The sequence below is a fragment of the Oreochromis niloticus genome, linkage group LG8, assembly GCF_001858045.2.
Source record: "Oreochromis niloticus isolate F11D_XX linkage group LG8, O_niloticus_UMD_NMBU, whole genome shotgun sequence".
Lineage (NCBI taxonomy): Eukaryota > Metazoa > Chordata > Actinopteri > Cichliformes > Cichlidae > Oreochromis > Oreochromis niloticus.
Genome location: NC_031973.2, coordinates 1,310,039 through 1,334,494, shown reverse-complemented (window position 1 = coordinate 1,334,494; position 24,456 = coordinate 1,310,039). Strand labels below are relative to the sequence as shown.

At 41.1% G+C, this 24,456-nt stretch overlaps 1 protein-coding gene across 1 annotated transcript in view; it reads right to left on the bottom strand.

Moving 5' to 3' along the window:
- Positions 1-24,456, bottom strand: part of LOC100693624 (neoverrucotoxin subunit alpha) — a 179,660-nt gene that overhangs the window by 138,745 nt on the left and 16,459 nt on the right. The gene's annotated exons all lie outside the window — the stretch shown is intronic.

The following is a 24,456-nucleotide window of genomic DNA, read 5'->3' as shown; positions in this document are numbered from 1 at the left end:
GTTCCCTTGTTAAGTCAGAGTGTCAGCATATTTCCTGTTTTATTTTGACAGTCTTGTGTTCCATGTTTAGTGTGTTTACGCCACAGGGGAAGCAAGACTAAGGTTCATTTGTATCAGCAGTATTCTTCTTGCATTTCCACTTTCCTCATTACCCTCCTATGTATTTAAGTCCTCTGTTTCCCTTAGTTCAGGTCAGGTCATCTGTTGTGTTCATACCATGGTTCCATGTTCCAGGTTCAGGATATGTCATATTTATGTATGAGGATGATACGGGGTGAGAAGTTATCTTATTGTACCATATCACCCCATTCACTCTCACACTGCAGGCTTACTTGTTGTTCCTAGAGTATTTAAAAGTAGAATGGGAGGCAGAGCATCCTAATCATCCTGATCTAGTTGTGCTGTAAAGTGGCTGCAGTGACGAAAACTAGAAGTCATCTCAGCAAAAATCTTATTATTTATTTTTTTACTATTTGCTCTTTCTGTGCGTACAGCACAATGATATACTTGGTATACCAGAAAAACATTTTAGGAGTTACTTTCATCATCCAGTTCGGACTTTACAGCAGGTTGCGACATCATGGACGCTCCGGAGTTTTGAGCCGAACCCAACAGAGAAACAACAAACGACCTCTGCCCAGCATCCTACTCGCAAATGTTCAGTGTCTAGACAACAAACTAGACAATCTGCGTGAAAAAGACATAAGGAACTTCTGTGTTTTGGCATTCAAAGCGACATGGCTGGAGCCCAGTGTCCCCGACTGCGCCATCATGCTGGACTGGTTCACTGTTTACCAGGGAGACCGAACGAAGGACTCAGGCAAGAGAAGGGGAGGAGGTGTGTGCTTTATGGTTAACTTTTTTTTAGGCTATGGATGTGCGTATCTTAAAAACACACTGCTCTCAGACCCTCAAGCTGCTGACCATCAAAGTCGGACCTTTTTACCTCCAGTTCAGTTCTCCAGCTGTTTAACACCCCCCCCCAAACACTACCAACACATCTCAAAGGCATAAACAGGAAAAAACAGTTTCCAGGGACTTCTACAAATGGGACAGTGAGGCTGAGGGTTACAGGACTGCTTTGAGACAACTGACTGGCAGATATTTGTGGATGCAGCTGATGGCAACATCAATGAACTCACATTGGAGGATATCGTCACCAAAACCACTGTCCACAATTATCCAAATCAGAAACCCTGGATAAATAAAGACATTCGTGCTAAGCTCAAAGTGCGGACTTCTGTCTTTAACTCAGGGGATGCTGATAGATATAAAGCAGCCAGGTATGACCTCTGAAAGTCCATCAAAAAGGCCAGAAAGGACTACAGGGACGAAGTGGAGTCCAGTTACCACAGCTTTGACACCAGGCGACTGTGGAATGGACTGCTCTGCATCACTGACTACAAGAGGGAAAACACAAGCAGTGTTCAGCCCACTGCGTCTCTCGCAGACGAGCTTAACAACTTCTACGCTCATTTTGCTGCAGAGAACAAAGAGCAGATCCTCTACCCTCAGGAGGACAGTGAGGCTGTAACTTTCATAGTCAAAATGGAAGATGTGAGATGGTCTTTCAAAAAGGTCAATCCTCACAAAGCTCCGGGACCAGATGGCATCCCAGGCCAGGTCCTCAGAGCGTGTGCCGACCAGCTGGCGGGGGTGTTCATAACATCTTCAACCTCTCCCTGAGGCAGCCATTTGCTCTCCCTCACCAGTCCCTGGCCTTCTTCCTTCCGCTTAGCGTACAGCCTCAGGGTGCTGGACTTGGGGTGAAACCCTCCATGCATGGTCAGGAGCATCCTTGTCTTGATGTTGGTGGCTTCTATCTCCTCCTTTGGCCAGCTTATTATCCCAGCAGGGTACCTGATCACGGGCAGGGCGTAGGTGTTGATGGCCCAGATCTTGTTCTTACCATTCAGCTGACTCCTCAGGACTTGTCTGACCCTCTGCAGGTACTTGGTGGTTGCAGCTTTGCTAGCAGCCTCTTCATGGTTCCCATTTGCCTGCAGGATCCCCAGGTACTTGTAACTGTCCTCTATGTCTGCAATGTTGCCTTCTGGTAGTTCGATCCCCTCAGTTCTGACTACCTTCCCTCCATTTGTTATCATCCGACTACACTTCTCTAGTTCGAATGACATTCTGATATTATTGCTGTATATCCTGGTAGTGTGGATCAGTGAATCGATGTCTTGTTCGCTCTTGGCATACAGCTTGATGTCACCCATGTACAGGAGGTGGCTGACAACTGACAACTGCTCCATTCGGTAGTCGGTATCCGTAGCCAGTCTTGCCAATAATCTCACTGAGGGGGTTCAGGCCTATGCAGAACAGCAGTGGGGACAGAGCATCTCCTTGGTAGATACTGCACTTGATGTTGACTTGTGCTATGGGCTTAAAGTTGGCCTCTAGTGTTGTCCGCCACATCCATACTGAGTTCCTGATGAAGGTCCTTAGGGTCCTGTGGATCTTTTACAGTTCTAGGCATTCCAGAATCCAGGTATGGGACAATGAGTCATAGGCCTTCTTGTAATCAATCCAGGCAGTGCACAGTTTGGTGAGTCTAGTCTTGCAGTCTCAGCTGATTGCTAGGTCTACCAGTAGCTGGTGTTTTGCGCCTCTGGTATTCTTGCCCATCCCTTTCTGTGCCCCGCTCATGTATTGACCCATGTGCCTGTTCATCTTAGCTGCTTCCACATGGTACTGAGGCAGGTTGTTGGTCGGTAGTTGGACGGGACCAGTCCCTTCTGGGGGTCCTTGAGGATCAGAACTGTCCGGCCTTTGGTTAGCCATTCTGGGTGTCTCTCGTCAACTAGCAGCTGGTTCATTTGTGCTGCCAGACACTCGTGGAGTGCAGTGAGCTTCCTCAGCCAGTAGGCGTGAACCATGTTGGGGCCTGGTGCCGTCCAACCCTCCATACTGGAGACCCCCTCTCGGATGTCCACCACTGCGATGGCCACTGGACCCTGCCCAGGGAGGCCACTCTGGTCTGCCCCCAGATCCACCAGCCACTGAGCATCGCTGTTATGGGTTGCGTCCCCCTCCCACATTCCCCTCCAGCATTGCTCCCTCTCCAGCCTTGGAGGTGCTATTCTCATATTGTTCCCCTGCCACTGAGAGTACACCCTGGCTGGTTCCGTGGAGAACAGCTGGTCCATTCTCCTGCCTTCGATCTCTCTGGTGTACCTCTTCAAGCAGCTTGACAAGGCTGTCAGTCTTTGCTTGGCATTTTCCAAGGCCTCAGATGTGGAAAACCTGCTGTACTTCTTAGGCACCTTCTTTGTTGCATCTTTCTGCAGCTCCGATAGTTGGCAAACTCCCTCCGTGCTACCTTGATCCTAGCCTCTAGTCTCCCTCTCAATGGAGAGCATTGCTCGTTCAACTTATAGCCAAGCATATCACTGATCACTGCTGCCTTGGTGTAGATCAGCTTATTAGTTTCGGTAATGGCGGTGATAGGTATCATCCCTAGTGCCTATCGTTAGGTATCCCTAGTGATGATATCTCCCCCCTGACCTGGCGTCCTGGCTCCCCCCTGCCGCAGCATTTGTGCTTTACCTCGTCAATCTCTAGCTGTGAGAGCGGTCCCTTCTTTCAGATGTTAGAACACTGAGCTACCAGTTGTTTTGCCGTCAATCTGGATGTTGGGTATCGAAGATTCCATAGGTCCCTCATCCTATTCATGTAACCCCCCCTGCCAGGGTTACATGAAGGGTTGCCAAGTTTTCCACATCTGAAGTTTTTGCTAATGACCTAAGTGATCAGTGCATAATTGGTGCTGTGAGAAACACCAAAATCTCATGTTCCAAGCCCCGCATCATCACAAAAAGAAATGTAAAGCTTTTCAGTGAGCAAGCTTTTTTTCAAAACTTATTCAGTTTTAACAAGTGTCGTGTTACATTGACAATGTTAATTTAGCTTGCAAATATTTCCAGGAGAGTCTACTTTGTGAACAAACATGCCCCTTGTTGCCAGGTCAGAGTGAAAGGTTGGGGCAGCCCATGCAGCTGCCCAGGCCTGGTTTCTCTCTTGGAAGACAGAACCTGCTTCACCCTCAACAAGATTTGCACACTGTTAGACCTCTGCCTTACCACCACATATTTTAAATACGAGGGTTTTTACAGAAAAAAACATGGATTTGCCATGGGCTCCCCGGTGTCACCCATTGTAGCCAACCTTTACATGGAGGAAGTGGAAAGAAAGGCTCTTGGTTCCTTTAAAGGTAGAGCACCTAGCCACTGGTACAGATATGTGGGTGACACCTAGTGTTGGGCAGCAACGGAATACATGTATCGGCGTTACGTATTTACCCACACAGCAAAATTGGTATGGTCCAGATCTGGCCCACACAATGTGCCTACGCATGGCCCACATACCGCAAAGAATGACGGCATTTGGTGGCCCAGACCTGGTTTGCCAGAGGTGGCCAACACGTGGACCAGCACAAGGCCAGTTGCAGAAACACCGCTGGTCCTGTGCTGGCCCAGAACAGTTTCAGCTCTGGCCCCAGATGTCAGCCTAATGTGTACCTTAATCAAGCCATGTAATAACAACATGTGCCGAAACATAATAGTGCAAAAGTAACATGAAGAAAATCTGTTCAGAGAGTGAATGGACTGATTCTTATATAGTGCTTTTCTACTCTCTCGCATTACTCAAAGTGCTCTATATAACATGCCACATTCACACACTTTCTCTGAACTGAGTGCTTCCTAACTACATTCATGCTCTTGATATGCAGACCGGAGGAGCCAGGGATTGAACCACTAACCTTCTGATCAGTAGGTGACCTGCTCTCCCTCCGGAGCTACAGCCACCCAGTGGTAAACAGGAGTAAACCCTCACTAGGTTTTGGATAAAGTGTACACTCACAAACCTGTCAAACCTGCATTTGAAGCGTTGGCTACCATAGCAGTATAGCATTGCAATATGGCATTTGGGTCTTCTAACTTAAACTGGAAAATAGGAACATAAATAGTGCCATAATTGCCAGACCTGGCCCACATCTGGTTGACATACACCCTGCCATGACATCAGTCAGTCAGAAGCGCCAGTTTGATGCTGGATCCGGGCCAGACCTGTTTTCTATGAGCCTGGGCCACATAAACCAAACCATAATCGGGACAGATGTGGCATGCCATCACATAAACAGTGTCATCTACGCCAGGCCTGGCCCATATCTGGATGACATACCACTTACCATGCCAGAAGTCAGCCAGCAGTGCCGGCTTGACACCAGATCCATGCCAGACCTATCTGCTATGTGGGTAAAATACAAAATTTGAGTAACTGTATTCTGTTATAGTTACTGTTTAAAAAGGTAGTATTCAGAATACAGTTACTTTGTTGAAATAAATGGATTACACGGCGGTCTTTTCCTGTTTCATATGTTAGGCTGTCCCCTCTCTATTTTTGGTAATTCCACGCCAGTGGAAATTTCCCTGGAAACCGGGAAATTTCACCCCGTTTCCCACAGACACGACTGAGTGCGTACACCGCTTGCCTTTTTCCCTCCCCGTTAAGAAACGCTCTAGACAATGGGGAAAACGGAGCGGCGTCCGTACTCGCATCAAAGCCTACTTAAAATTACATGGAGTAATCAACTACCATTTCGGATATCTTTCAACCCCTATTTTCTTCTCATGACCAGCACACCATCAGACTATTCCGTCATCAATGGACCTGCCAAGTTGGACAACATGCTCACTCGGAGTTACCAGCCAATCATCTACCTACTAGAAGCTGGATGCGGGCTCGTGGAGGTGGCGTGAACCATAGCAACTTACGCCTGCTGAGGCGTGCTCCGAACAACAATGAGATCACTACGATCCAGATGGCTGTGCTTAATACCAGATCGCTGGCGAACAAGTCCTTCGTCCTGAATGATTTTTTTCTCTCATCCAAGCGGGACTTCCTATTCCTGACAGAAACCTGGATTCGCCCCGGTGAGTCAGTCTCTCTGTCGGAATTTCTTCCACCGGAATGTACCTGATGTACCTCACATCAGTGACCTCCTGACCCAGTATGAACCTTCCAGATCCCTCAGGTCATCTGGATCCGGTTTCTTATCAGTTCCCAGAGTCAGAACCAGACACGGAGAAGCTGCATTCAGCTTTTATGCTCCATATCTCTGGAACAAACTCCCAGAAAGCCTCAGATCAGCTGAAACACTCAGTTTATTTAAATCCAGATTGAAGACCCACCTATTCTCAGCTGCTTTTGAATAAATCACCAAATCCACACTTTTAAGCTTAAATTTCAAAACTTACATTTTAACTACTGACTTTATCTACTGTTCTGATTTTATCTACTGTTCTGATTTTATCTACTGTTTTGATTTTTGATTTTAAATACTGTTTTGTTTGTTTGTTTGTTTGTTTGTCTTAATCAATTTTAGATCATGCTTTTTATTTGTTTTTGTTTTTAATGTCTCTGTAAAGCACTTTGAATCACATGTTGTTGAATTGTGCTATATAAATAAACTTGCCTTGCCTTGCCTTGCCTTTTTTAGCACCCCTAGGACTTCGGGCAGAGGTGGAGGGCTAGTCACGGTTTTTAAAAATAAATTCCGTGTGCGACAGCTTCCCCCTGCCATATTCTCTAGCTTTGAGGTGCAATTACTTGAGCTAGTCTGCTCCTCCCCGACTCTCTGTGCGGTGGTGTATCGTCCACCGTAATTCAATAAGGATTTTATCTGTGAGTTCGCTGACTTTCTAGGAAACCTCTTTGTAAGTTATGACTGTATTCTCATCACTGGTGATTTTGATATCCATGTTTGTTGTGAGTTGGACCCGCTGGTCAAGGACTTTCTTGCCCTTATAGACTCTTTTAACCTTACTCAGTGGGTAAATCACAGCAAAAAATCCTGGCACAACTTCACCTGCTTCCAAGGTGCATGGAGAAGATGAGAGAATTAAAAAAAAACAGGAACTCCAGCAACACTTGAGGAAAGAAGAACAACTTTAATAATTGACCAATGCGTTTCGGCTTGTGGCCTTCATCAGGGTCATAGTAAAACATTGTAAAAAAAAATTGCTTAAATACAAGACAGGAAACAGAAAAAAATTCAAATTAACCAGTCAAAACTTCACAGATAGGTCAGCTGACATATAATAAGTAGGTATTGGTTAATTGGTTAAGTCACGCCCAAGTAAATACTGGACTAGAACATTAATGATGAGGAGGAGAGGGGGGTGACATAACCTCCATATGTCTGAAAATAATACATGCATGAATAGCATAAGAAGGATAGTATAAATATACACACAGGTAAAAAAAACCAAAAAAAACAACAAGGGGCAGTCTTTAATGGTAAAAGCAGGTTTGAATTGGAAAACAAGATTACATCAACACATGGGAACATATTTGTTAAAAAATCCTAATTTATGTCTCTAAAATTTAGACTTGAAGTGTAAATTTAACTGATAAAATTAGGATAAAAAATAAAAAATAAAAATAAAATTTATTTAAAAATCTGTAATTCATAAAAACTCATTGATAGAAAAATCCTCATTCATACCTCTGGGGTGCAGACTCTTCAAACGGAATATCCAAAATGCTTCTCTTTTTTTCTGGATAAAATTTATATTGCCACCTCTTTGGTTTAGTTTAATGGCTTCAATGCCTAGGAAAAATAATGGTGAATTGGGATGTTTAACATTGAAGTGTCTTGCAACAGGGCTGGTTAAATCATTCCTCTTGATCGAACTTCTGTGTTCATTAATTCGATCTTTAAGAGGGCGGGATGTTTCTCCTATATATATTTTATTGCATGGGCACTGTATCATGTAGATTACATTTTTAGTTCTGCATGTGATAAAGCCCTTTATGGCAATGGTTTTGTCACCTATAGGGTCTTTGAATGATTTAACATTTTTGGTGTATTGACAATTAATGCATGCCCCACACTTGAAATTACCATGTAGGTTATGGGTTATCAGAATCATCAAAAAGAGCCTCCCTGTAAGCCAATTGATTAGACTCAAGCGTATCTGTAAGATTCATGATGAATATAATGAGAGTAAAGAAGAGATGTTGAACAAATTCAAAGAAAGAAAGTATAAAGAGGACTGGTTAAGATCTGAAGAAGCTAAGGTGAGTTCAGTAAGTAGGGATGTCTATTTAACAACCAAGAAATCCCCAAAACTTAAACCTAACCTTATCTTCTGCACAACCTTTACGCCAAAAACCAGAACAATTAAAGAAATAATTCTAAAACATTGGCATATCCTTCAGAATGACCCAAACTTATTAGGTACCTTTAAAGAACCACCAATGGTAACTTACAGGAGAGGAAGGAAACATTAAAGATAGACTTGTTAGAGCTTGCCAGGACCCTATTACTCCAGATAAAACCCTGATAACCCATAACCTACATGGTAATTTCAAGTGTGGGGCATGCATTAATTGTCAATACACCAAAAATGTTAAATCATTCAAAGACCCTATAGGTGACAAAACCATTGCCATAAAGGGCTTTATCACATGCAGAACTAAAAATGTAATCTACATGATACAGTGCCCATGCAATAAAATATATATAGGAGAAACATCCCGCCCTCTTAAAGATCGAATTAATGAACACAGAAGTTCGATCAAGAGGAATGATTTAACCAGCCCTGTTGCAAGACACTTCAATGTTAAACATCCCAATTCACCATTATTTTTCCTAGGCATTGAAGCCATTAAACTAAACCAAAGAGGTGGCAATATAAATTTTATCCGGAAAAAAAGAGAAGCATTTTGGATATTCCGTTTGAAGAGTCTGCACCCCAGAGGTATGAATGAGGATTTTTCTATCAATGAGTTTTTATGAATTACAGCTTTTTAAATAAATTTTATTTTTTATCCTAATTTTATCAGTTAAATTACTCTCACATGAGTAATGTTTATTCAATTAATCTTGTTATTTCAGCCAAAGAAGGCGTAGCATTCTAGACATCTCATCTTTAGTCTACACTTCAAGTCTAAATTTTAGAGACATAAATTAGGATTTTTTAACAAATATGTTCCCATGTGTTGATGTAATCTTGTTTTCCAATTCAAACGTGCTTTTACCATTAAAGACTGCCCCTTGTTGTTTTTTTTTACCTGTGTGTATATTTATACTATCCTTCTTATGCTATTCATGCATGTATTATTTTCAGACATATGGAGGTTATGTCACCCCCCTCTCCTCCTCATCATTAATGTTCTAGTCCAGTATTTACTTGGGCGTGACTTAACCAATTAACCAATACCTACTTATTATATGTCAGCTGACCTATCTGTGAAGTTTTGACTGGTTAATTTGAATTTTTTTCTGTTTCCTGTCTTGTATTTAAGCAATTTTTTTTACAATGTTTTACTATGACCCTGATGAAGGCCACAAGCCGAAACGCATTGGTCAATTATTAAAGTTGTTCTTCTTTCCTCAAGTGTTGCTGGAGTTCCTGTTTTTTTAAACCTTACTCAGTGAGTCAGCAAACCAACTCATATTAAGGGCCACACGCTTGACTTGGTACTGTCCTTCGGCCTGGACATTTGCATCACGGACATTTACAACCCTGGGACTTCTGACCATTTCCCAGTTATGTTCAATGTCAAAACGTGTAATATGGAGCTGAAATGTGATGGTCCTGTGCAAAATGTGCATATGACTAATTCGGAGACTATTGCCCAGTTCTCTACGGCCCTGACCAACTCCGTCTTCTACGATGCTAACTGTAATACAGCTACACCAGTTAACGAACTCGTTAACTCTTTTATCGCCATTTGTACTTCTATCTTAGACACTGTGGCCCCCTTAAAGACCAAATGCCTCAAACCGTCCCGTCAATCATGGCTGAATGACTGCACCCGTACTCTCAGACGTGAATGTCGCCAAGCTGAGAGGAGATGGAAGAAAGACAAACTTCAGATCTCCTTGGACATTCTTCATAATTGCCTGAAGAAATATCAGAAGGCTGTTAAAACCGCAAAAGCCTCTTTTCTATCGGAGATCATTGCGACTAATAGTCATAAGCCACAGGTTCTATTTAAGATTTTTAACTCGCTGATAAATCCTCTCTCCATCACTCAGACTGAGATTTCTTAACTATTTTAAGATAAAATCACAGCACTAAGATCCTCATATTTACCCATTGTAGACAAATCTTCAACTTCTGAACCCTCAGCGGTCCTAGAACAGTTTGAACTTGTATCTTTTCTGACCCTTAAGGAAATAATGGGCCAATCGAACTCTAACTCTCGTCACGGTGTGCTTCCCTCTCGCATTATCAAAAATGTCCTGAACATTATAGGACCCTGCATCTCACTTCTAATGAATTCATCACTCTTATCAAGCTCCATCCCTGCTGCTTTCAAACATGCAATCGTGCAACCTGTTATCAAGAAAAGTAATCTTGATCCTAATGTCCTTTCAAACTATAGACCGGTTTCTAAACTTCCTTTTATGGCTAAAATCTTAGAGAAAATAGTTCTTAAGCAATTACAATCCTTCTTAGAGGCAAATGGAATCAATGAAAAATTCCAGTCTGGTTTAAAACCCCACCACAGTACCGAGACAGCCCTACTGAGAGTTTTTAATGACCTCCTCGTAACTGTTGATGCAGTTCTTCTAGACTTGTCCTCTGCCTTCAATACGGTTGACCACGACATCCTCCTTTCAAGGCTTGAACATGTAGTTGGTCTTAAAGGCAAAGTTCATGGTTTAAATCATACTTAACTGAGAGGTCTTTCTCTGTCTCTATGGGGAATCATTCTTCCTCCTCCGCACCCCTCTGCTGTGGTGTGCCCCAGGGGTCTGTGTTAAGTCCTACGCTGTTCTCCTTGTATGTGCTACCCCTGGGACAAATTTTCAGAAATCATAATATTTCTTTCCATTGCTATGCGGATGATATCCAAATCTATTTTCCTCTGGATTTGGATCTCCAGTCCCCGCTATTGCCATTGCTTAACTGCCTGCGTGATGTTAGAGACTGGCTACTGCACAACTCTCTCACCCTTAATGAAAACAAAACAGAAATTATCATCTTTGACAGTTACATGCCCTTGAAACAGCTATCGGATACCTTGGGATCCTATGCCAGTCATCTTTCATTTACTGTCAGAAACCTTGGAGTAGTGCTGGATAGTTCCCTCAAATTAGACAAGCAAGTGGCTGCAGTGGTGAAAACCAGCTTCTACCAACTACACCAAATTTCCAAGGCAATGCCCTACTTACGACATAAAGACCTTGAAAAGCTCATTCATGCTCTTGTTACTTCCAGATTGGACTACTGTAATTCTCTTTATTTAGGCCTCCAACTTTCCCTCATCCAATGCCTGCAACTAGTCCAGAATACCGCAGCACGCCTTCTAAGCGGCACCAGAAGACATGACCATATCACACCCACCCTCGCCAACCTTCACTGGATCCCCGTCAAATACCGTATCGTTTTTAAAATCCTTTTATACACTTTTAAAATTTTAAATAACCTGGCACCCAGCTACTTAATTGACCTCCTTGACCTATACATCCCCACGAGAGCACTCAGATCCTCTAACCAGGGGCTCTTAATGCAACCAATGTCTTGACGAAAGAGTAGGGGGGATCGTGCTTTTGCTTTTGCCGCACCAAAACTCTGGAATAGCTTGCCGATTGATGTCTGTGCGTCGGAATCCATCCAATCCTTTAAATCACGTTTAAAAACCCACCTGTTTAAGTTTGCCTTCCAAACAACTTACTTTTTAACTTTTCCCCGGTTCATGCTTGTTGCCACGTCACCATCTGATAACTGTATTTTCTTTTGCTGATAACTGTATTTTCCTGCTCCTCTTCTGCTGTAACTCCACAAATGCGGCTCATCTGTGAAGCACTTTGATGTACCTGGGTCTTTTAAATGTGCTATAGAAATAAAATTGAAACTGAAACCGAAAACATGGACCAGTACCTCCTCTTTGACTCCCACCAACCTCTGGACCACAAACTTGGAGTAATCAGAACCCTACAACACCGGCTAGAAAATCTTCCTCTAAACCTGAAGGGAAAAAGAGGGAACAAATACATATAAAGAAAGCTCTTAAAACATGCGGTTATCCTAAATGGGCTTTCATCAAGTCAGTAAAGAGGCACAGAAAAGAAAATCAGACACCAGCTAGGGAGAAACAGAAATACACATGCAACAACATTGTCATCCCCTATGTAGCCGGTTTATCAGAAAAACTCAAGAGGGTCTTCTTCATGCATGACATCCCAGTGTACTTCAGACCCAGCAACACACTCAGACACAAACTGGTTCATCCCAAAGACAAAACTCCTAAACACAAACTTAACAATATAGTGTATGCTGTACAGTGTAGCGAGGAATGCCCAGACCTCTACATTGTTGAGACCAAACAGTCTCTTCATAAACGTATGGCACAACATAGAAGAGCCACCTAAACGGGACAAGACTCAGCGGTCCATCTGCATCTAAAGGACAAAGGTCACTCTTTGACTCCACTTATGTGTGAGACACACTTTAATGCTCAATTGTTTTAACTAAAACTTTGTTACTTCTTGTGCTTTGTTTAGCTCAAAGCAGAGCAAGGTAAACCTCTTGCATGCAATTCTGCTAGTAGTTACAGCCCAGTTATGCTTATACCTTTTCCTTTACACCTTTCACGGTAGAAGATGCATGTAAGGCTTTGAAGAGCCTTAACACTAAGTCGGACAGTCCTAATAAATCTTTCTCCTTTCTTCTTTCACCTGGCTGCAAATATCAAAGCTGAGCCAATGCCTTAAAGTTTTAATCTTTCTATACAACAGAACACTTTACCAGAGATGTTGAAGTGTGTCTTTGTACTCCCCATTCTGAAAGGTGGTGATTCTTCAATGTTTAATAATTACAGACCAATTTCGAAACTAACTTCTCAGCTAAGGTTCTTGAAATGCTGGTAAATAATCAACTTAAAAGTTATCTGGAAGAAAATAGTATTTCCTCTCCTTTCCAGTGTGGTTTTAGGAAACTGGATCCAAAGAACTATTTTTATTGATCTATCAAAAGCCTTTGACACTGTTGACCATGGCATTTTATGTCAGACATTAATGGAAATAGGCCTTTCAGACCAAGCAGTTGGGAGGTTCTTTAATTATCTTTCAGACCTTAGCATTGCATGCAGCTTAGTGGTCTCTGTTCCAGATTTGTTTTTTGTTTGTTTCTTAAATGTCACTAAAGGACTGCTGCCGGGTTCTGTCCTGGGGCCCACATTATGTACTTATGTCAACAGTATGGGACAAAATCTAGATGCATCTGTTCATTTTTATGCAGATGGTACAATTATTTATTGTTGTGCTCGTACCATTGACGTGGTTTTCAAACAATTACAGCAAGCTTTTTATAGTATTCAGTCTGAGCTGGGTCAGCTCAAACTGGTTGTAAATGCAGATGTGGCGGGGGTGTGGTCTTTGGCCTGCTGCAGAGGAGGGGTGATGCAGTGAACTCACAGGGCGGCGCAGAGGCGGGGAGGAACAAGTGCACAGGACTGTTTGATGAGAGAGACCTTTCTTATGTTGTTGCAGTGAGAAGGAGCGAGAAACAAACTGGGAGTGACGGAGTGGCTGTGTCCGGGCTGATGCCAGAAACCGCAGGGGAAAAACGTTACATGAATAAAAGCACAATTATAAAAGCAACCCAGAAGTGTCTGTGTGTGGGTCCTGTGTCACAGCGGTGCCAAAACCCAGGCCTACGCAGTGATGTTGGGCCCTCTGCCGGGTCAGCCCACCACTCAGCCTGCCGCCCAGCCTGCTGCCCAGCCTGCTGCCCAGCCTGCCATCTAGCCTGCTGCTCAGCCATCATCCAGCCGTTACAGATACTGGGGCAGGTGATGCAGGATCTGGCTGCTATGTGGCCCAGGACCAACGGCTGACTTTGCTTCGCCAGCAAGCGGCACAGCAGACGGCGGTGCTGCAAAAGTTACTGGGAGGTCCGGCCACGCTGCCTCAGCCTCCCCCCGTCAGTGACGATGCACTGGATGGGTGATGGGGAGGATCCATTGACCTTCACAGAGACATTCCAGGCCACGGCGCTTGCCTGCCGGTGGCCTGAGGAGGCCTGGTTGGCCCCAGGGCATTGTTGGAAGCAGAGTGGGTGGAGGTGAAATGTGTGCACGGGGATATTCACAAGTATCCGGTAGTGTCGCTGCTGCTAAAATTCAGGGGCAAAATGCATAGGGTAAAGGCGCACCTGTCGCATTCCTTAATTTTAGGCATGAATTGGCTGGGGTTCCACAGCTTATAGGGGCAGTACGGGGGGATTCAATCGCGACCAGTAAATTTGTGTAATGTTTGCGCGGCACTCAGCAGTGACACGGGGTCGACCGACACTGACTCTGGGGGGGAAGAGGTGGCGGGGACCTCTACAGAGGGCCAAATGCCTCCCGTTATGCACCCCACGGAAGATTTTCCACTGGAGCAGGTGGACGACACCCTATGCTCAGCCTATGACCAGGTGATGGATATTGATGGTTGCTTGGTGCGCCCTGAAGCCGCGCGGACTTACCCCCACTTCCAGGTATGGAACGATCGGCTTTATCGAGTGAGTCGCGACACTCGCACAAATGAGATCTGCACACAGCTGTCGTTGCTGCAAAGTCGCCGGGAAACGATTTTCCAGCCAGCTCATTCAAACCCCATGGCTGGGCATTTGGGCATTATCTGCTTTAGGCTACGCGTTTGAGAATTATACCACAGAGTCAGGTGCTTCTGGTTTGAGGCCTTGTTTTTCACAGGAGCTACAGTATCCAGAGTTGTACGTAGTGAGGAGGTAAAATTAAAGGCGTGTAAGACTGCAACTCTGCTTCCTGGTCCCCAACTGTGGATAGTCATATTTTGGGGGTTTAATAAATTTGTCCATATTCCTAGAAATGAGAGCTCCTCCATCCAAAGTGGGATGCAGAGCTCGCAAAATCGCTAGCGCGACGTCCCGGGGCTAGCGATTTTTCCAGTCGGGCTACCAAAATCCATCTCAGCCCTGCCAGTCGGGCTATCATGGGAAGGAAAGATATTTCAATGCTTTTGCATTTTGCATTCTTTCGCAAATGTAGCTGAGTAATTATGTCATTGGCATCGATGAGCCACTGTCAATATGTGACACATTGAAATCGTGTTTGAATTTGCGCTTGTTTTTTGCTTTCACTTTCACTTTGCGATCGCGCGAACTGTGTATAGAGAGCAGCAGCACTGATTGGTAAGTCACAGATTAATTGCGCACCAATTCCTCTGACATCGTCTTATCAATCGTTAGCTTACTATCAAACATGACAAGTGAAATCTCCTGCATCAAGCTTAAACATGTGATAGAGGTTGATTGCGCAGAGAATTGCTGATTGTTATGTAAGTATGTGTGTAAGAGCAGATGGATTTACGCCGGTATTTTAGTTCTGCAGAGCCAAATAAGACAGGTCAGGGTGAAGAAGGGGCAGCCAAAGAAAAGCCGACCACAAAACGGAAAAGTTATGAGAAATCGGACTATGAGGCAAAAGGAAAGAGCAGCTTTTTTGGTTTCATGGACAAAAGAATTTATGTGGCTGGAATATGACGAGCTAAATAACATCATGTTCTGCCGGGTGTGTTGTGAGTTTCCCTCGATATCTGAGTCGACAAGCGCCTTTGTAACTGGGACCAGTCATTTTAAGAAAGACCCCATCAGAACCCATGAGAAATGCAAGAAATGCATTATTGCCCAGTCTGCAATATCTTTCCCAGAACAAACACCAATTGCAAAAAACATACTAAAAATAAACAAAGCATAACAAGAAGTCCTGAAAAATCTGTTTAGAACAGCGTACTATTGCGTTGCAAAGAGTGAACTACCATTGGCAAAATTTAGCAGTCTTTACAAACTTCAAAAAGCAAATGTCCTAGATCTTGGTTCCACTTGCCTCTTACCTGTGATTTCAGTGGAAATTTCAAATTAAGGATCTGACACAGACTGATTCATGTTCTACACAGTTCTTGCAAGTTCATAGAAATTTCTGTTCAATTAGAACCAAATATTTGAGTTGATGATTGTAATTTGTGTTTTAAATATTTTTAGATTCATGTTTTGTTTCCTTTACAATATTATACATTAAAGTATAATATTGTAAAGGAAACAAAACATGAATGAAAAAATTGTCCTCTTTTTTTTCATTTGGGCTACTTAAATTTATTTTGGGCTACCAAAAACTGAAGAGTGCCTGCCCGAAGGGCTACCAGGGATTTTGAAATTTTGCGAGCCCTGGGATGGATGCCGTCTCTCCTAACAAGACCAGCATTGAGTCCGGCATTGTTTTGGCAAAGTTACACAGTGATTCTATATTGATTTTAGTGACCTCCGATTGGCGTAACCGGGTGTCATTACTGCCGACGTGAATTATGATCTTACTGTATTTACGTTTACCCTTAGCCAGCAGTTTTAAATTTCCCTCAATGTCGCCTGCTCTGGCCCCTGGAAGACAATTGACTATGGTTGCCGGTGTCTCTAGCTTCACATGTCTGAGAACAGAATCACCAATTACCAGAGTTTGACCCCCGGCGGGTGTGTCGCCGAGTGGGGAAAAACGGTTAGACACATGAACAGGTTGGTGGTGTACCTGGGGCTTCTGTTTAAGACTATGCTTCCTCCTCACCGTCACCCAGCCGCCCTCTTTCCCCAGCTGCTTGGGGTCTGCCGGGGAACAGCTAGCGGGCGCTCAAAGTCTATTGTCATCAATCTTTCCACACATTTTTCTTTATTATTTAAATACCTGTCCTGGATCACGGGGACATAATTTACATGAATGCCCCTCTCTCGCTCCATCTGTTGGATTCTGTCTATCATGGTGCATTAACATTTATAACTGGGTATAAACCTTTAACACATCACTCTATATTCTCTGGTTGACTGGTCCTTATTGGTCTTACGTGGGATGGTTCATTGGTGTCAGTTTATCAATAAATCTACTTCTGGTTTACTGCAGTCCTATTTATCAGAGTCCATGTTACACAAACAGTTTAGTCAGACCCTGCGCTCTCAGGACATCGTTACATTCACTGTTCCATCAGCTATAGAGCTCAGGAAGACGAGTTCTCCTTTTCTGACCCATCTTCTTGGAATACATTGCAAAAGGATTTGAAGCGCTCTCAATTGATTTCACTTGCAGACTTCAAAAGATGTACTTTTTTTTGGTGAAATCATCTCTGGGGACTTGTTCTTGTCTTTGATATGACAGTGTGTGTTAGACAAATTATGTTATTTTGTTTATTTCATTGTTTGTCTATAACAAGTCTCTCTTCTGAATGAGACATTGAGACTCAATGGGACTACTGGTATAAATAAAGGTCAAATGAAAATAAAAAAGTCTTATTTTGCAATGTAATAAAAAGTTTATGAAGTTAATATGATGATATGAAGTTTTATTTTTTTTCAATATGGCACAGCCGTATGTTTATGTATTTATGTATGTCCCAAATTACAGATCCTGATCAAGTTGATGATAAGAAAGACCAGTAAAAATGTCAGACTTTATCCTATATTTTCGAGATATTCAAGTCTATAAATGAAAAAAATATGCACATATTTACCTTAATTATTTTCTGAATTATAATTAAAAGTGCCACATGAACACTATTTGGACTGAACAGTCTACTAATATTTTTGTTTTTGTGGTACCTTTTATAATATTTGCCAAATCCATCATGAAAGTTTAATGAACACTTGATCAACATTACAACATCTCTTATCTACTTCATTTGTCAATATTGAGGGAACAGACCTCAACTTCAACAAGCTGCAAATGGAAGTGAGCTTGTTTTTTTCTCTTATATGATTAATGTTTTCATGGACGGTCTCTGTCAAATAACAAAAGTGAAACTTAAAGTGACGAGATGCATTTTTTGTGAAACTCACTTCCACTTGTTGTTCTTGCTGGGTGTAAATGTAAAAACACATGTATGTAATAGGAAAATATTAATTTCAAAGTATTCTTCAGCCACTAATTTAAATGTATAGTTTTGAAAAATTTAACACTTACTCAAGGTGGAGTCTTTTCCTTTTTTGAAAAGCTCTGGTGAAGTCGAGAGAGGGTCCTCAAGCAGTTGATTTGAGCTCCTTTGCCTCTGTGAAACATGGGAGTTTTATACTTTTCATTGACCTCTATGGACATCCCCTTCTCTGTTACTGGTTTACTATATGTCCTATTCTAATTTGGGCACTTCTGCTATCACTGTGCCCGCCTATCTGGTAGGTTTTTATATGACCTAAGACACAAATATATTCTTTAGTACTTTAATTATTACAATTATTTGAAAAAAAAATAAATCTTTCAAGCTAGTTGTTTCATGTAGATTTCATCTAAAGGTCACCTTTTCTAGGTAATTCTTGCATTCCACCCGAGCTGTCAGATTAATCAAAAAAAGAGCACAAATAACTGTCGTTTTGTATCTTATTGTTTGTTTGTTTGTTGTTTGTTAATTTATTTCAAACATGTAAGTAATATACAGGTACATTTAGTAAAGAAAATAAGAGAGGAAAAAAATACTATACAAAAGTCAATACATTTCAATATTGCTACTGTTCTGATTCATTTACATGTTGAAAGGAAGTGGGAAGAAGTACACTCTTATTTAATCCCACCCCTTTGCCATAAGTTATCAGTTAATATTTAGTCAGTTTCCTTACTGATATAACCTGTAATAAAAATAGTGAACAGATTTCTGATATAATATATACTATAATATCACATCATGAATTTTTTTAAATAGAGACATTCACTTAATTTCAATATTTTCCCTTTCTTTATAGTTCGAGAAGATCATATTTTTATAACTCTTTTTGAACTGTTTTATGTTTGGACGTTGCTTTAATTCCATATTCAAACTGTTCCACAGTTTCACTTTTGTATCTTAATTTAAAAAAATGAGGTTTTACTTTTTTTTTTTTCAAAACAGGACTAGGGAGATAAACCTTACAACAGGCAAAGGTCTGATAAATTTAAGCTCTGCATATTTACCATGTAAATATGTATATGGATTTTTAACCTGGGGAATTCTACAGTTTTCTTCCAACACATAATTTTAAAACTATACAAGCTCATGGAAAGCTTATGGTCGAATTCTAAACTGTGACTTGCTCTTCAAATGCTTGGACTCAGTTCCTCTTTCTGATTCTGTGAATTGTGAAGTCAAATTTATTTATAAAGCATATTAAAAATAACTGTTGACCACAGTGCTTTTCATTTAAAACATGTACTATGATGGTTCAGAGAAGCAGCACACAGTTTCAGAGTGGCATGTGACACAAGTGACATTTAAAAACAAACGTACACAGTAAGAGAAAACCCAACATTGAGATTAAAGCAACATATAATGCACATTACCTACTACTGATAACTAAGTTTGTTTGTACATACGATAAATAACCATGCTGACAAAACAATGTTTCTGTGTTTTTTTAGCCATTTTATGTCAAATGAGAATTTTGGTAGAAAGTATGAAAAAAAATTATAGAAATGGGACATTTTTATGGATAAAGTGACTAATTTTTACAAAATATAATCAGTCATTTACGTTTACGTTTTTCTCTTGTATAGATGCTGGGTTTTTCCCAAAGGTGTTTGGCCACTGTGAGTGGGAAGACATTTCTGCCCAATCCCACTGACCTGACAGAAATGGTTTCCCAATTGTTAAGGGTTAGCTTATTAGCGGTATTAGTGTAACACAACCAGTCTTCCACCAGCAAAAGACTAAAATAACATATATATATATATATATATATATGTTGTTATATGGCTAACCAACCGGACATAGTGGTGGTAGACAAACAGAAGAAGACGGCTGTAGTGATCGATGTAGCGGTTCCGAATGACAGCAACATCAGAAAGAAGGAACACAAGAAGCTGGAGAAATACCAAGGGCTCAGAGAAGAGCTTGAGAGGATGTGGAGGGTGAAGGTAAGCATATCTGAGACCAGAAGTTTTGATCAAAGTTAACTGATAAATCCGCTTCCCATTTTGCAATAGGGAGTGATATTGATTCATCTGTTTTAGAAAGCATTCTGTATATTTTGGAAAGTAATTTGGGGGTTTTAAGAGTAAAAATTGTACCACACTTGGTGGTGTTTGTAGTTCAACTTAACCCAGTTTAAATCTCCTTTTTATTATGGATTTAATTTGTTGATATTCTAAAAATCTTTTCTTGTTGATCCCATATTGTGTAACTAGTCTGTCAAATGGAATAAATTCTGTTCCTTCTAGTATATGTTCTAAATATTTGATTCCTTTACCACTCCAATCTGGAAAGTTTATCATATTATTGTTTTGTAATATGTCAGGGTTGTTCCAGATAGGTGTAAGTTTGCATGGGATTAATGAAGACTCAGTCAGCTTCAGAAACTCCCACCATGCTGTCAGAGAAGAGCTGATGTTGATGCTTTTGAAGCATTCATGTCGTTGGATGTTTGAGCTGATAAATGGTAGATCTGAAATCTCTAGATTATTGCAAAGTGCTTGTTCTACATCTATCCAAGGTTCATCTAAGAGGGTATGTTTTTGCCATCCTGAGATAAACTGAAGCCTGTTGGCTAAGAAGTAGTGCTGAAAGTTAGGTAGTTCTAATCCTCCTTTATCCTTGGTCTTTTGTAGTGTTTTTAAGCTTATACGTGGGGGCTTATTTTTCCAAAGGAATTTGGACATATGTGAATCTAGAGATCTGAACCAATCTTGTGGCGGTTTAGTTGGGATCATTGAGAATAAATAATTTATTTTTGGTAATACCATCATTTTTATAGCGGCAACCCTTCCCATGAGTGATATGGGTAGACATTTCCACCTAGCCAGATCACCTTCTACTTTCTTTAAAAGTGGGATATGGTTTAATTTAGTTAGATCTGCAGGCTTGGGAGAAACATTAATACCTAAATATTTTATATTTCCCGATTGCAGTGGAGTAGAAGAGGAATTATGGAAGGAGCAATTAATCGGAAGGACTGTAGATTTTGACCAGTTAATTGAGTAATCTGATATTCTTGCAAAAGAGTTTATCAATTCAATTGCCCCAGAGATATTGGCTTGTGAGTTCTGGAGAAAAAGTAACACATCATCCGCATAAAGGCTGATTTTATGTTCCACGTTCTTGCATTTTATGCCCTTAATTACTGAATTCTGTCTAATTGCTGCTGCTAGTGGTTCGATAAAAATTGCAAACAGTGAAGGGGAGAGTGGGCATCCCTGCCTGGTGCCCCTCAGGAGACAGAAGCTGGAGGATGTTTGGTCATTTGTTCTGACACAAGCTGTTGGGGAATTATATAATATTTTTAACCAGTTGATGAAAGAAGATCCAAAACCAAATTTGTGTAAAGTTGCAAATAGAAATTTCCAGTTAACTCTGTCAAACGCTTTTTCTGCATCTAAAGAAAATATTGTAGTTTCGATGTTTTTACTGAATGAGTCGTCTGTTAAATTAAGTAATCTACGTGTGTTTGTTGATGAGTGCCTACCTTTTATGAAACCAGTTTGGTCAGGATGAATTAAGAGGGGGGTTATTTTCTCTAATCTCTTTGAGAGAGCTTTGCAGATTATTTTAAGGTCTACATTTATAAGGGATATTGGACGATAGCTTGATGGATATACAGGGTCTTTGCCTGGTTTTAGCAGGAGATTAATGTTTGCAGAATTCATATTTGATGGAAGTCTGCCCTTTTCTTTGATTTCCAACGTTCTGTAAAAAACTGGTGCTAGAATCGTCCAGAATTCTTTGTAGAATTCTGCAGGAAAGCCGTCTGGACCTGGAGCCTTATTATTGGGCATACTTATCAGGGCTTCCTGGAGTTCACCTGATGTCAGTGGTGAATCCAGTGCCATTGCTTGAGTTTCTAATAATTTTGGAAGAGTTGTCCAAAAACTGATCAATTTCCTTTTTAGATGGGTTTATTTGTGGTGAATACAACGTTTTATAGAAATCCCTGAAAATGTTGTTTATTTGTTTCGGGTCATATATTGTGTTCCCAGATGAATCTTGAACAGCACATATAGTTGTTTTTTCTTTATTTATTTTTAGCTGGTTTGCTAGAAATTGACCAGATTTATTACCATGTTCATAATTTTGTAAGCGTAGTCTTTGTACTAAGAATTTTGTTTTTTTTTATCAATTATCTCATTTAATTCCAGTTTTGTTTTGCGTATTTTGTTCAATGTTTCCTGATCTTGGTGGGACGCGTAGGCTTCTTCTACTGATTTGATGTTTTTTTCTAATTCCTGAATATTTTTGTTTTCTTTTTTCTTTTTATGTGATGAGAAAGAAATTATTTTACCTCTCATCACAGCTTTCCCTGCTTCCCATAGAACAGATGGTGATGTTCCGGGAGTGTCATTAAAGTCTAAATATGAAGTCCACTCTTTTTTAAAATACTTAATAAATTCTTCATCTTTAAGCAGCGATGTATTAAATCTCCAGTTTTTACTTGGTGTAGTATTATTCTTGTGCATTAGTGTTAAAGATACAGGAGCATGATCGCTGACAGCTATAGGGTGAATCTCAGTGTCTGAAATGTCCCTCAGCAGTGAGCTGCTGACCAAAAAATAATTCAGACGAGAGTAGGAGTGATGAACATGTGAGAAGAAAGAATATTCCTTACTGTTGGGGTGAAGGGAGCGCCATGCATCGCAAAGACCAAAGTCGCTCATATACTGTTTGATTATATTTGTGGACTGCCAATTACGCTGAGTTCCTGTTGTATTGAGCCTATCCATTTCTTCATTTAGTCCAAGGTTGAGGTCGCCTCCAAGAACAAGTGTGCCATCTAAGTGTTCAGAGAGTGCACTGAAAAAACTGTGAAAGAATGAGGGATCATCAACATTTGGACCATATATACTTACAATACATAGCTTTTTATCAAGTATAGATAGTTTAATGATTAAGAATCTGCCCTCTGGATCTATAACTGTATCTGTACTGTGTACTGTCAAATTAATATTTTTATGGATTAAAATTGCTACTCCCCTTTGTCTAGAATTATAACAAGCTGAGAACACATTAGGTTTAACACAACACGTTTTACAGTTTTTTCTGAATGCTTAAACCCTAACTGTGATTCTTATAGCACAATTTCTAAAACTATTAATACTTATAGCAAAACTACTCACTGAGTTTGCAAAACTAAAAGCACAAACACTGCTTTGCACTCAGTTTGCCATTTTGTAACACACACTTTGCAAACCTGTAGCTACAATCCACTGCACAGCACTCTTTTTCCAGAACTGTAAACACAACTCACAGCTTTACACTCAATTTCCAAATGGTCAACACACTCCTAGCAAAACTATACACATTTATGGCTATTATTTACATTATTTTGCCAACTGTCTGGCACACTGTCACATGTGAAAACTTCTTTAGATAATTAGTTCACTTTGCAATCAGCCTATGCACTATAATACAGGTAAGCTGTGTGTGTGGAGTACAGTGGAGGGAGCAGGAAGAGTGAGAAGTAGAGGAGGCCGAGGAAGAGGACGTGGAGGTGAAGAAGTAGGACGAAGAGGACGACAAGGACAAGGAGGAGCAAGAGGAGGACGAGGAGGGGGGAGAGGAGGACGAGGAGGGGGAAGAGGAAGGGTAAGAAGAGTAAGAAATAGAATTGCTGATGACATCAGAGCTACAATAGTGGACCATGTAATCAACCATGGAGTGACCCTGAGGGAAGCTGGCCAACGGGTTCAGCCTAACTCGAGCTGCTGCACTGTAGCAAGCATCATAAGGACATTTTGAAATGAGAATTGGTTAGTACAGTCACTCTGCACTAAGATTTGTAGCACTACCGTGCTAATGAGAAACACAACAATACCATAGATGTAAAATTCCAGAAGATATTTTCCCCAGTGCCTTGGACTAGAGGACATTTCATGTGATGTAGACAAAATTTTGTAGCCAGATCCAGAGAGACGACACGATGTAGACTGATTTCTTTTTTTTTCCTCAGTGAAATTACTATTTTGTTTTGACTTGGAAATAAACACTTGTGTTTGTTTTGATGTGTGTGAATAAACACCAGTACTTGAAGTTTGGATCCGTCTATGCTTACGGATCTATGACAAAAGTATGACCTCAATCTGACTTAGCCTACCTGGTGCACAGAGAAAGCAAAAGCCAGATGTGTTTTTCATTCATGCCATCAGTGTGTAGTTGGTGCATGGTGTGCTTATTAATGTGATGGCTTGTGTTAACTGTTGGATACCAAAATACCATTTTTACAAAGGTGTGGTGAGTTAAGCAAGGGTTATTCGCTTTTACAAGAAAACTACAATGTTTTGCTGATTGGGTGAAGAGTTTTCTTATTTGTGTGCAGAGTTTTGCAAAAATAGCCAATAGTTACAAAAAATGTGCTCAAGCCATCAGAAAAAACTGTAAGTTCAATCGAACCTCTAAGAGGTCTGTGGGTCTTTTGTAAAAGGACAACATCTGCCTGTAGTTTTTTGAGTTGGTTAAATATCTTTAACCTCTTTTCTCTG